Below are 13,839 nucleotides of genomic sequence, written 5' to 3' on the forward strand. Positions count from 1 at the left end.
GCAGGAAGCTGGATTGGAAGTTGAACAGCCAGGACACGAATCAGCACTCCAAGATGGGATGCCTGGCTTCCAGGTGGTGGCTTAACCTGCTGTGTCACAATACCCGCCCTGACGGTTTTCTTAAATTTCATTAAATCTGGTGTGTGTGTGTGTGTGTGTGTGTGGCGGCAATTAATTATGGTTTTAATTTTCACTTCTCCAAAGAGTAATGAAATTGAATATTTTTGTTTTTCTTTTTGAGGCAGAGAAAGAGAGTGCGAGACTTCCATTCTCCACCTCCCCAAATGCCCACAACAGCTGTGGTTGGATAACACTGAAGATGAAAACCAGGAGCTTGCTCGCTCGCTCGCTCGCTCTCTCTGCCTCTGCCTCTCTGTAACTCTGCCTTTCAAATAAATAAATAAATCTTTCAAAAAATAATTTAAAAAAAAAAGAAAAAAGAAAGAGAGGTGTATATATGGCATCAAAAGTCTTGTGTTACAATGGCCATGTATGGCTGGCTGGCTAATTTCATTAAAGCCAAAAACTGAAACAACTTAAGTGTTCATCAACAGGAATACTGAGCAAAAAACTATAGACACAAAAGAAGACAGGTATATAAATTTTAAAACACACATACACTCAGGCCAGTGCTGTGGAACAGCAGGTTAAGCCACTGTTTTCAAGGCCGGCATCTTGTGTGGGCGCTGGTTCAAGTCCCGGCTGTACCACTTCCAATCCAGCTCCCTGCTAATGCACCTGGGAAAGCAGGAAGATGGCCCACTTGCTTGGGTCCTTGCACCCATGTGGGAGACAAGGAAGAAGCTCCTGGCTTTGTTCTGGCCCAGCCCCAGTCATCACAGCCATTTGAGGTGGTGAACCAGTAGATGGAAGAGTTCTCTATCTCTGTAACTCTGAATTTCAAATAAATCAATACATCTTTAAACACACACACCCACACACAGAAGGGTGAGTGTTTGGCCCAGTGGTTAAGACGACAGTTGGGATGCTTTCAGTCCTGGCTCCTCTGCGTCTGTTCTAGCTCCCTGCTAAACACGCATCCTGCAGGCAGCGGATGATGGCTCAACTCTGGGTTCTGCCACCCACCTGGGAAACCTGGTTGGAGTCCCAGCCTCCCAGGCTTTGGTCTGGCCCAGCCCTGGCTGTGGCAGACATTTGGGGTGTGAACGAGCAGATCGAAGATTCTCTCTGCATTTCAACTAAAATGAAAATACATTTTTAAAAAATTAAAAAACAGGAAAACCAATCTATGATGTAGAAACTGATGACAGTTACTTTTTGGGAGGAAGGCGGGGTACCTGGGTACCTGTTGGGAGTCTGAGGGGGCTTCTACATGCTGCCAGCATCTATTGCCAGGCCTGAGTGATGGTTCCAAGGGTGTGTTCACTTTGTGATAACTCTCCAAGCTATGTACTTGAAATGTATTAACTTTTCTCTGTATGTGTTACACTTTCATTTTTCTTATAGCAACTGCAGTTAAAACACCAGCATATACGTGTGTGTAACTAGACATTAGATTTTAATGCTCAAATGGAAAAATTAGAATAGTCTGAAAAAACTCAAAAAATAAGGGGAGTAGCGCTTCCACATATTAGAAGATATTTTTAAAATATTATAAACTTTAACAAAACAGTGGGAACATGAATGAAATTGAATCGAGAAGCCAGCGGCAAAGAATAGCAAGTTCTGGAATAGACCCAAATATATGTAGTGAAGAGAGCCTGCGAGAAACAGCTTATGATAAAATAGCTTCTCGATTTAGCAGAGAAAAGGGAGCCATCTGGAAAGAAATAGGCTGAGCATGCGCCAGGACGCATGCATCAGGATAAATTCCAAATGGATCAAACTTTGAATGTAAGATAACAGAAGGAAACAGGCATATACTGTCATCTGAGAGAGGGGAAGCTCTGTGAGCCTATGATTCAACACTATGAAGTCACAAATGCAAAGACTGATAAATCTGATGGCATCAGATCAATCAATCAATCAATCAATCAGGGCCAGCATAGTGGTGCAGTGAGTTAAGCTACTGCTTACAACTCCAGCACCCCATATGAGTGAGCTGGTTTGAGTCCTGGCTGCCCCTTTTCCAGTCCAGCTCCCTGCTAATGTATCTTGAGAAAGCGGTAGGTCATGGTCCAAGTGCTTGGACCCCTGCCAATGTGGGAGACCCAGATAAGAGTTCCTGGCTATTGGCTTCAGCCTGGCCCAGCTCTGGCTATTGTGGTCATTTGGGGAGTGAACCATTGGGTAGAGGATCTCTTTTTCTGTCCCTCTCTGTGTGTTGAGCTGCCTTTCAACTAAACAATACATAAATCTTCTTTTAAGTCTAAAAAGAGTCCATAAATAAGAAACGCTATATTGGACACAATTTGTATCAAAGTTTAAAGGCTAAATCCCAATATTCAAATGGCTTCCAGAAAACAGAAAAGCCCAGCTATCCAGTTTTTGAAATAAGCAAATAATATCAGTAAGATGACCACTGAGAAGAAATAGAAATGATCTTTAAAAGTGTTATAGACTGGAGCTGGTGCTGTGGAACAGAGGGTTAAGCTGCCGTCTGCGGGGCCGGCATCCCAGGTGGGTGCTGGTTCAAGTACCACCTGCTTCACCTGTGTCCCGGCTCCCTGCTAATGCACCTGGGGAAGACGCAAAAGATGGCCCAAGTACTTGGCCCCTGTACCCACATGGAAGACCTGGAAGAAGTTCCTGACTCCTGGTTTCAGTATGGCACAGTTTGGGCCATTACAACCATTTGGGAATTGAACCAGCAGATGGAAAATCTCTTTCGATATATGTCTCTCCCTCTCTCTCTGTAACTCTGCCTTTCAAACAAATAAATAAATCTTAAAAAAAGGGTGCATTGAGTGACTGCTCTTCATCTGTCAGATGGGTAGAAAGCCAACAATGACAATGTATTGGTGATAACGTGGGAAAACAGCAACTTCTCATCCAAAGCTGATGTGGGTGCACCTCCGTATTAATCCTATGGGGTGCAAACTGGCAATCTCTCTCCAAATTACAGATGCAGATGCCTAGCTAACTGCTTCTGAAATTTTATCTTGCACCTGTGATACACATCTGCAAAACACCAGAGTTGCCAGGTCATCTCAGCAGCCTCTGAGATAGCAGACTGAAAACAACACGGCCGTGCAGCACACCATCCAGCACAGGGCGACGCCCTCAGTCAAAGAAGTAAGGCTGGGGGAGTGTGCGTTTTCTCAAAACAGCGTGCAGTGGGGATTGGAAAAGCATTTTGCATACATTTTCGTACATGCTAGTACCTGCATACAGACTCTATCAGAATAATTTGCATTAAAGTAAGACAGAGTGGCAGCTTCTGGGGCCAGTGCTGTGGCACAGTGGGTTAAAGCCCCAGCCTACAGCACTGGCATCCCATTTGAGTGCCAGTTCGAGTTCTGGCTGCTCTACTTCCGATCCAGCTCCCAGCTAATGTGCCTGGGAAAGCAGCAGAAGATGGCCCAAGTCCTGGGCCCCTGCATCCACATGGGAGATCCAGAAGAAGCTCCCGGCTTTCTATTGGCTCAGCTCCAGCCACAGTAGCCCTATGAGGAGTGAACAAGTGGATGGAACACCTTTCTCTCTGTCTTTGCCTCTCTCTGTAACTTTGTCTTTCAAATAAATAAAATAAATCCTTAAAAAAAAAAAAAAAGAGTGGCAGCTTAGACACCTCTAAGACAGTGTATCTTTATACAAAGATGCTTGTGAACCCAAATAAATCTGAATTTGGTGGACTTTTTCTTTGAAATATTTATTTGAAAAACAGAGTTACAGAGAGAAAAAGGGGAAGACAGAGAAATAATCTTCCATCTACTTGTTCACTCCCTAAATGGCTATAACAGCCTGGGCTAGGCCAGGCTGAAGCCAGCAGCCTTGAACTCCATCTGGGGGAGCCCACATACTTGAACTATCTTCAGCTGCTTTCCCAGACACATTAGCAGGGAGCTGGATCAAAAATAGAGCAGCCGGGACTTACATCAGCACTCATATGGGATGCCGGTGTTGAGGCGGTGGCTTAACCCACTGTGCCACAATGCCGGCCCCTTGGTGGACTTTTTGTCAGGGAGGTAAAGTTGGAAAAATGCATATATCTGCAAGTCCAGAGATCAGGGGGAAACAATTTATGAGATTCCTCAGCTTTCCCAATGATCAGCTTTAATAAGAATAGACGCAATAAACTAAAAATAGTCACCTGGCAAGGATGGAGACTGGCTGGTTCGAGGACAGGTGTGGGAAGAAAGCGTCTCACGAGAGTTCTTTATTAAATGGTGACTGAGCCGTATGAATACTATCTAGTCAAACATTAAACTACAAATGAAGAGTTGCAGCCCTGAGTCCCTGAGCCCCCAGCTTCCGTGCCAGCAGAACTTTGTCACCGATAATCAGCAACATGAAACACTGATGAGGAGTTTTATTATCAGTAGTAGCTCACTGGCTGGCATTTACCAGAAACACCTTATGTTGGTATTACTGCCATAATACTGGCAAGAGAGAAGGAGCTTGGACAACGCACTTAACCTCTCCCTGAAGCCTCACTTCTCTCCTGGGCAGAGCACAGGTGAGGGGATCGCTGGGAGGTACACGCGTGTGGGCAATTCCCGGCGGCCTAGCACAGGCTGGGCACTGAGCAGCTGCTCCCGGCCACGCCTCAGCTGAAGACCATGTCAGACCTGAGCAGCCTGGCTTCTCACCAGGAGGGGCTGCGAAGGCACCGGCTCCTGCGCCACGCCCTCCACCGTGATTCAGTAGGCCTGGGGCATATGAGCTTGCATCCCTCTCAAGCTTCTCCCAGGTGATGCTGGTCCAAGATGTGTATCTGAAGCGTGGGCATTCGGCAGAGCAGGTGGAACAGTGCTCGGGACACTCACTGCCTAGGTTTGAGTCCCGGCTCCACTCCCAATTCAAGCTTCCGACTACCGTACACCCTGGGAGGTAGCAGGTAATGGCCCAAGTACTTGGGTCCCTACGCTCATGTAGACAACCCAGATTGAGTTCCTGGCTCTTGGCTTTGGCCAGGCCTAGCCCTGGCTTTTGCAGGCATTTGGAGAGTGAACCAGATATTCAGCCTAGAGGTTAAGATCCCACATCCCATATTACAGTACCTGAGTTCGAGTCTTGGCTCTGCTCCTGATTCCAGCTTCCTACTAATACAGACCTGGGAAGGTAGCATTGATGGGTTCCTGCTTTCAGCTTTGGCCTGGCCCACCCCTGCCATTGCAGGCATTTGGATAGGGCACTAATGGCTGAGACTTTCACTTTCTCTCTCCCTCTCTCCTCCCTCTTTCTGACCCTCAAAATTATTTTAAAAGAACCACATTAAAGTTGCTGTGGCCAGAGCAGGGCCCCTCAAACTGTGGAAACAAGTCCCCTGGACTCTTGCTGAAACATGGATTCTGCCTCAGAGAACCCGAGGCAGGACTCTGTGTTTCTAACAATCTCCAGGGTGTTGTAGATACTGCTGGGGTGCAGACCACACCTCGGGACCAAGGTCGGGAACAGACTCCAGTCATTTTACTGAAGAGGAAATGGTGCCTTGCTCAAGGCTACTTGGACAGTCATGGTGGAGACCCACAGAGGCCCTGGGCAGCATGGCTACTGTCCCTCATGAGTGTCTTCCCTGCTCACGTCCCAGATCCCTGCACACAGCTTCCGGAGCCAGCTAGTGAGGCCGAGCTCCGGGAGACAGCGTGGGAGCTTACTGCCTCTTCTGAGAAGTGAGCCCTTGTCAGGAAGCCTCGTCCACTCCGCCAGGCTGTTCTTTCCCAAAACGCACTTTCGGCAAAGGCATTTCTTTGGCTGAATCACCTGCCCTGCCAAGGACTTAATCTCTAGGCCAAATACCTGGTTCACTTGTCAGACTCAGCTGCAGAGTGCCTCTGAACATGTGTGATCTGATGGGGGGGAGGAGAAGCCGAAATGAGGGTGGGGGAGCGGAGCTTGAAGTGCGGAGGAGTCGCCTCATATATGGCTGGGCTCTCTCATGACCCCCAAAACTTCCAGATTTTCACCCCATGCATTTTTTTCCAACTCACTCTAACATGCTAACAGTCTACTAAATTAGACTTACCGGGGTTACAAAGGAACTTCCTTTCAGGCTGCCTGTCCCTCGGAGGCGCTGAGCTGCCAAACTTTCACAGGTTAGGGTAATTACTCTAATAGAGGGAAGGGTGTGGAATTCAGCAATCACAGGTCTCCAGGGTAATGAAGGCAGAAGGACCTTGCCCGAGCTCAGGGGACATAGCTTTTGGGAAAGCACAGCGTGGACTCTGATACCTGAGCCACGTTCACAGGTGGGTACCCAGCCTCCCAAATCTCAGCCCCCAGTGCCTTCAGGCTGTGAGTGGTTTGTGGGCCTGGCTTTGCCACTAAGTTGCTGTGTGATTTGAGTAAATCACAGATTCTTGGAGCTGGAAGAGACAACCCTCGGGGACCACTCAGATTTGTGATCCCCGAACCCCAAATTCTAGACCACAAAATGCAGGGCCCCAAACAGTCTGAGGCCACCCAAGAAGCAGCGCCTGCGATAAGGAAATTGTTTCCTGTGATCTATGGTCAGGGCCCCCAGCAGAAACCTGGGAGAGAGCCAGAGACACAGGACGGGGAAGGGTACTCATTTTGTCATTTTGTCATTTTTACTTACCTCCTTTTTTTTTTTTTTTTTTTTTTTTAATGTTTATCTATTTGAAAGGTAGAGTGACAAAGACAGGGGGAAAGACAAAGAGCTTCCACCTGATGGTTCAATCCTCAAGAGGCCACGATGGCCAGGGCCGGGCCATGCTCAAGCCAGGAACTCCATGCAGACCTCCCACGTGGGTGGCAGGGGTCTAAGCACTTGGGCCGTCTTCCGCTGCCTTGCCAGGTGCACCAGCAGAGGGCTGGATCGGAAGTGGAACAGCTGGGACTCCAACCCCAGTGCTCCAGTATGGGATGCTTAACCTGCTGCACAATGCCCACCCCTATTTCCTGTTTTTAAACAGCACCATGGTGTCATCGGTCCACCTTGAGGCAGAGAGGCCAGGCTTTGCACCAGGGGGTGTGGAGAGAATTGACCCCCCCTCAGCAAGGTGGCTCAGAGAAGACCAGGAGCCTACCACTCTGCAGCAACAGCCATGACATGGGCGCCACACCGGGAGCTGGTTGGTGCCAGCCCTTTCTTCCAGCTCTGAGAGCCCCTCAAATGTGGTTCTAAACAAGAGGCCTCCAAAAACCACAAGTGAGAATGGGAGGGAAGAACACAAGCATTTTTTCATTCCCAGAAGAATCCTGGAATCTGCAGTTGGAATCGGCCCTGACTGCTGGCATGGGCGTCCCACCCCCAGTCCCTGCGCAAGTCAGCCGCCTCCTCCTAGAGCGCTTTGGCTTCCCTCTCCCTGGAATGTTCCACCCAGACGACTGCCGGTTTGTTACTGTCAACCCAGATATCACCTCCTCCGAGATGCCTCCCCTGACTCCGCTAGGACAACTCCTATCACATCACGTCCCCTGTGTCACCTTCTGTACAACACAAGGGCACACTGATTCCTCCCCAGGGTGTCCATGTGCGCCTGTCTCCCCAGGGGGCAGAGCCTAACACCAGCTTGGCACACAGGGGACTCTATGACATCTGGCAAATAATATCTGTGTGAATGGTTTGGACTTCGTGGCAGACACTGAAATGCCATAGAGAAGGAGAACCAGGTCACTTATATACTTGGCACCTGCAATCAGAGGAAAACAGGGCCCAGGCCAGGATGGGGAAGGAGAGATGGTCCTCGGCTGTCTGATTTCTCCCTCCCCTCCTGGTCCCCTGCTCAGCTCCTATACCTCAACATAGAGGCAGAGCTGGCATCAGCCTGGGGAGAGGTGCAAAACTCCCAAGACATCCAGGGCGTCTGGGTTCCCATTCTGCTATAGATCTGAGCCTCCCCCACTCACAGGTCCCTGAGATGGACACAGTGATCACGCCAGCTTCACCACGTTGCTGGCAGCACCAGCCTTGGAGCCAATGTGCTCAAACACGCATATTACAAACCGAACCCAGGCCAGGGGACATTTGTGCCCCATTCCCGCCCCTGCCCCTGCTCCCCGACACCAGGAAAGAGAGTGGACAGCAGAGGCCCCCATGGGTGCACCTTGTGGGGATCTGCTGCTTGCACACCCCAGTCAGCCCAAGGCTCCCTGGAGTGGCTCAGCTGGGGCAGAAAAAAATCTTTTGACAAAATCCATTATTAATTCCTGATAAAAACTCAGTGAATGGGCGCTGGTTCTAGTCCCAGTTGCTTCCTTTCCAGTCCAGCTCTCTGCCGTGGCCCGGGAAGGCAGTGGAAGATGGCCCAGGTGCTGGGGCCCCTGCACCCGCGTGGGAGACCAGGAAGAAGCACCTGGCTCCTGGCTTCGGATCGGCGCAGCTCTGGCTTTGCAGCCATTTGGGGAGTGACCAACAGAAGGAAGACCTTTCTCTCTGTCTCTCTCTCTCTCTCACTGTCTGTAATTCTACCTGTCAAATAAATAAATAAAAATCTTAAAAAAAAAAAAAAAACCTCAGCGAATTATGAACGCAGGGGAACTTCCTCAACCTGCAAAGGGGCGTCTGTGGAAGAGTTCGAGCTAAGATGGAGACAAGGTGGGGGTGTCCGTCAGGCATTTGGTGCAGTGGTTAAGCTGCCACTTGGGATATCTGCATCCCACACTGAGTGCCTAGCTGAAATCCTGGCTCCACTTCCAACCCAGCTTCCTTCTGCCACCCTGGGAGGCAGCAGGTGACAGCTCAAGTGTGTGCGGGCTCTGGCACCCACAAGGAAGACCCACATTGAGCGCCACACTCCTGGCCTCAGCCTGGCCCCTATTCAGCTGTTGCAGACATTTGGGGAGTGAACCAGCTGATGGCAGATCTCTCTGTTTGTCTGCCTTTCAAATACAATGAAAGTAAATAAATGAATAAAGGTTGGGGTGTCTGTTCTTAACACTTCCATTCAGCATTGTACTGGAGATTCCAGCCAGCGCAAGGCAAGAAGAGATGAGCTGTGCATACCGGACAGGAAGAAGCAAAACTTTTTATTTCCAGATGACAGGGCCATCAATGTAGAAAATCCTCTTAAAGCTCTTAAATGAATTCAGCAAGGTTGCAGGACACAAGACCAACATACAGGGCCTGCGCTGTGGCATAGCCAGTAAAGTTGTCTGTGGCACTGGCATCTCATCTGCGCACCAGTTTGAGTCCTGGCTGCTCTACTTCTGATCCAGATCTCTGCTAATGTGCCTGGGAACAAGCAAAAGATGGCCCAAGTGCTTAGGCCCCTCTAACTCTGCCTTTCAAATAAATAGATGGATCTTAAAAGAAAAAAAAATTTTTTTTTCAACATACGGGGTAGGTATTGTGGTGCAGTGGGGCACCCACATTACAGTGCTAGTTCAAGTCCCAGCTCCTCTCCTTTTGATCCAGCCTCCTGTTAGTGCATCTGGAGCAACAGCACATGATGGCCCAAGTACATGGGTCCCTACCACACACATGGGAAACCAGAGGGCGTTCTGGGCTCCTGGCTTTGGCCTGGCCCAGACGGGCTGTTGAGGTCATTTGGGGAGTTAACCAGTGGATGGAAGATCCATGTCTCTCTCTCTCTCTCTGCCTTTCAAATAAATATATTTTTTAAAAGATCAACATACAAACATCATTTGTGGCCGGCGCCAGGCTCAATAGGCTAATCCTCTGCCTAGCGGCACCGGCACACCAGATTCTAGTCCAGGTTGGGGTGCCGGATTCTGTCCTGGTTGCCCCTCTTCCAGGCCAGCTTTCTGCTGTGGCCAGGGAGTGCAGTGGAGGATTGTCCAGGTCCTTGGGCCCTGCACCCACATGGGAGACCAGGAGAAGCTCCTGGCTCCTGCCATTGGATCAGCACGATGCGCCAGCCACAGCACACCAGCCGTGGCGGCCATTGGAGGGTGAACCAACGGCAAAGGAAGACCTTTCTCTCTGTCTCTCTCTCTGTCCACTCTGCCTGTCAAAAAAAAAAAAAATCAACATACAAACATCATTTGTGGCCAGCGCTGTGGCTCACTAGGCTAATCCTCCGCCTTGCGGCACCGGCATACCGGGTTCTAGTCCCGGTTGGGGTGCCGGATTCTGTCCCAGTTGCCCCTCTTCCAGGCCAGCTCTCTGCTGTGGCCAGGGAGTGCAGTGGAGGATGGCCCAAGTGCTTGGGCCCTGCACCCCATGGGAGACCAGGAAAAGCACCTGGCTCCTGCCTTCGGATCAGCACGGTGCGCCGGCCGCAGCGGCCATTGGAGGGTGAACCAACGGCAAAGGAAGACCTTTCTCTCTGTCTCTCTCTCTCACTGTCCACTCTGCCTGTCAAAAAAAAAAAATCATTTGTATTCCAAATACTTTACCAAAAGCTGGAAAGAACACAAAAGCCCATCAGCAGGTGAGTGGGTAAGAATTATTAAGGTATAGCCACACGAGAGAATAACACTCAGCAGTGAAAAAAAGGAAGTATTGATGCACATGCAATGGAGAGAGAGAGAGAGAGACAGAGAGAGAGGTCTTCCATCCATTGGTTCACTCCCCAGTTGGCCACAGTGGCGGAAGCTGCACCGATTCGAAGCCAGGAGCCAGGAGCTTCTTCTGGGTCTCCCACGCCGGTGCAGGGGCCCAAGGACTTGGGCTATCTTCTTCTGCTTTCCCAGGCCACAGCAGAATGCTGGATAGGAAGTTTAGCAGCCGAGATTTCTACTGGTATCCATATGGGATGCTGGCCCTGCAGGCAGTGGCTTTAACTGCTACGTCACAGCATGGGCCCATGCCTCTCCTTCTATCTCTGTGTAACTCCAACTTTCAAATAAATAAGTAAATAAACTAGCCAAATTCATAAAGACAGAAAGTGAAATAAAGTTTACAGGGTCTGGGGAGAGTGGGGAGTGTGAAGCTCTTGTGTTGTGGGCAGAGCTCCTGTTGGAGAGGGTGAAAACCTCTGTGACTAGACAGTGGTGATGGCCACTGTGAAGGCAGTCAGGTGACTAAACTGTACCTTTATTTTTTTTTTTTTTGACAGGCAGAGTGGACAGTGAGAGAGAGAGAGACAAAGGTCTTCCTTTGCCGTTGGTTCACCCTCCAATGGCCGCCACAGCCGGCGCACCGCGCTGATCCGATGGCAGGAGCCAGGTACTTATCCCGGTCTCCCATGGGGTGCAGGGCCCAAGCACCTGGGCCATCCTCCACTGCACTCCCTGGCCACAGCAGAGAGCTGGCCTGGAAGAGGGGCAACCGGGACAGAATCCGGCGCCCCGACCGGGACTAGAACTCGGTGTGCCGGCGCCGCAAGGCGGAGGGTTAGCCTAGTGAGCCGCGGCACCGGCCCTAAACTGTACCTTTAAAGATGGCTGTAATGGGGACTGACATTGTGATGCAGCAGGGTAAGCCACCACTTGCGATGTTGCTATCCCACATTGGAAAGAGGAGGGTCTTCTGCCCTTCTCAGTCTCCCAAGGAACTGCTATCCTCAAAGAGGCTCAGGACAGCCCTGCTTCTCATAAGGTGGACAGCTCCCCACTCCCATGATCCTCTGCTCCACAGACCTGGGATCCCCAGCGAGTCAGATGTCCGCCCCTGCAGCCACCACCATCTGACCTCAGCCCCTTTGCATCTGCTGTTACTAATAAGCAGAACACCCTCCCCCTTCACCCACCGACTCTCAGAGGCCTCTCCCCCTCCTCCCATTTCCCCCTCCCTCTCACCCACACACGTGTACACACATGCATGCACACACATACTCAGATTCTCTCACTTTGGCCCTGAGACACAGGAGATGCCTGCCTCCCCTCTGTCCCAGCTGCCCCTCTCCAGGGGTGCTGCCCTCTCTGTGCCCCAGGCCCTTGGTCCCCTTCTCCCTTTACCTACTCCCGTGTCCTGTGCATCCACTCTGTGTCTTGGTGCCAAGCTGGGACCCCTTGATGGCTCAGACTTTGCCTGACTCCTTCTGCTTCCTGGCTCTTGCCGTCCGGTCTAGACCCTGGGTACAGCCGATCAACTGCCAGGGACTCGGGCCGAACCAGTTGCCTTTTCACTAATTCAGGAATGTCCCTAGCAGAGAACAATGAGCAAAGTGGAATTCTTGGGGAACAGAGCAGCTTTGTTTCAAACTTTTGGCCAGCAGAGGCTCTGTCCACGGGGCTGGCCTCATCATTACTAACTTTGGCTTCAAGACTTTTCCATGCATGCTGGCTGGGACGTCCCTGTCCCTCCCAGGCCTGGCTAGTGGACTCCCCAGATCTGGTGCGGGGGTCTTTGTTCTGTAACATCTTTCAGAATAGTGGAATCAATCATTCATTCAGAGTTTGCCCCATCTGCCTCCCCTCCTAGAATTCCAGGCACCTAACTCAGAGCCTCATTGTGTGAATTAATTATGGCAGGGAGGCCCACAGTGGAGGCTGGGGGTGTCTTTTCATGGGTAATGACACGCCCCCAGAGCCACTTGGAAAGAGAAGGTCTGGGGTGGGGGCGGCGGAGGGGAGGGCAGTCACCAGCCTCCTCTCCCAGCCCAGCCCTCCTTCCTGGCTCAGGCCCTGCCTCTGGGCTGACTCAGGGCCTCTGCTGGCTGCACTCACGTTTGTTTTTAATTGTCATTGTTTCTCACATCCCAGATCGGTGAAAGTGTGTTGGCAGAAGTGAAACAATGTGATACAGGGATTCGGACTTGTGACTCTGCAACTCTCCTCTTACAAGAACATCAGAAATGACCACCTACTCTCCCCACACTGTCCTGGCTACTCTTGCCTTTTCACACCACCGAAGTCAACACCTATCCCTCTCGTCCTCTTTGTCACACTAACACACATGAGCAGGGTTTCTAGGGGGCATCCAAAGGGCTCTTGGAAAATGCGCATTATGGAAAAAAACATGCATGGATTTAAAAAAAATGTTGCACCAAAACAAATTTCTGTATTTTTTTAAGCTTTGCTTATTTGAAAGGCAGAGTTACAAAGAGAGAGATAAGGAGAGACAAAGAGAGAGAGGAGCTTCTTCCTAGTGTCCCATGTGGGTACAGGGGTCCAAGGACTTGGGCCATCCTCTGTTGCTTTCCCAGGTGTACGGGTAGGGAGCTGGATCGGAAATGGAGCAGCCAGGACTCGAACTGGCGCCCACATGGGATGCTGGTGCTGCAGGCAGTGGCTAAACACATTGTACCATGGCACTGGACCCCAAGTTTACCTTTTTTTAAATTAAGATGTATCTATTTAGGCCGGCGCCGTGGCTCAATAGGCTAATCCTCCGCCTTGCGGCACCAGCACACCAGGTTCTAGTCCCAGTCGGGGTGCCGGGTTCTGTCCCGGTTGCCCCTCTTCCAGGCCAGCTCTCTGCTGTGGCCAGGGAGTGCAGTGGAGGATGGCCCAAGTCCTTGGGCCCTGCACCCGCATTGGAGACCAGGAAAAGCACCTGGCTCCTGGCTTCGGATCAGCGTGATGCGTCAGCCGCAGCACACTGGCCGCAACGGCCATTGGAGGGTGAACTAACGGCAAAAAGGAAGACCTTTCTCTCTCTCTCTCTCTCTCTCTCTCTCACTGTCTACTCTGCCTGTCAAAAAAAAAAAAAATTTATATATTTGCTTGAAAGACAAAGTTACAGAGAGAGAGGACAGACGAGACAGAGATTGTCCATCCATTCATTGGTTCATTCCCCAAACGGCCAAAACAGCCAGGGTAGGGCCAAGCTGAAGCCAGGACTCAAATTGGCACCTATAAGGGATACGGACATCACAGGCAGCAGCTTGAACTGCTATGCCATAATGCTGGCCCCCAAACTTATCTTTTAATTTCACTTCTTTTCACAAAATTTTTGAAGTACCC

General features: G+C 50.5%; 1 protein-coding gene across 13 annotated transcripts in view; it reads right to left on the reverse strand.

Moving 5' to 3' along the window:
* Nucleotides 1-13,839, reverse strand: part of IL34 (interleukin 34) — a 61,554-nt gene that overhangs the window by 31,596 nt on the left and 16,119 nt on the right. For 3 of the 13 annotated variants that reach the window (XM_070062754.2, XM_070062750.2, XM_070062748.2), the window contains exon 1: nt 11,894-12,030. The exons of 8 other annotated variants lie outside the window; for them this stretch is intronic. The gene's annotated coding sequence lies outside the window, so the exon portion shown is untranslated. Of the gene's footprint in view, nt 1-11,889; nt 12,047-13,839 lie in introns of those variants that run through there. 2 more of the 13 variants (XM_070062747.2, XM_070062753.2) reach the window with 2 other exon arrangements.

This window comes from Oryctolagus cuniculus, chromosome 18, assembly GCF_051225735.1.
Source record: "Oryctolagus cuniculus isolate XC-2025 breed Fujian yellow rabbit chromosome 18, ASM5122573v1, whole genome shotgun sequence".
NCBI lineage: Eukaryota > Metazoa > Chordata > Mammalia > Lagomorpha > Leporidae > Oryctolagus > Oryctolagus cuniculus.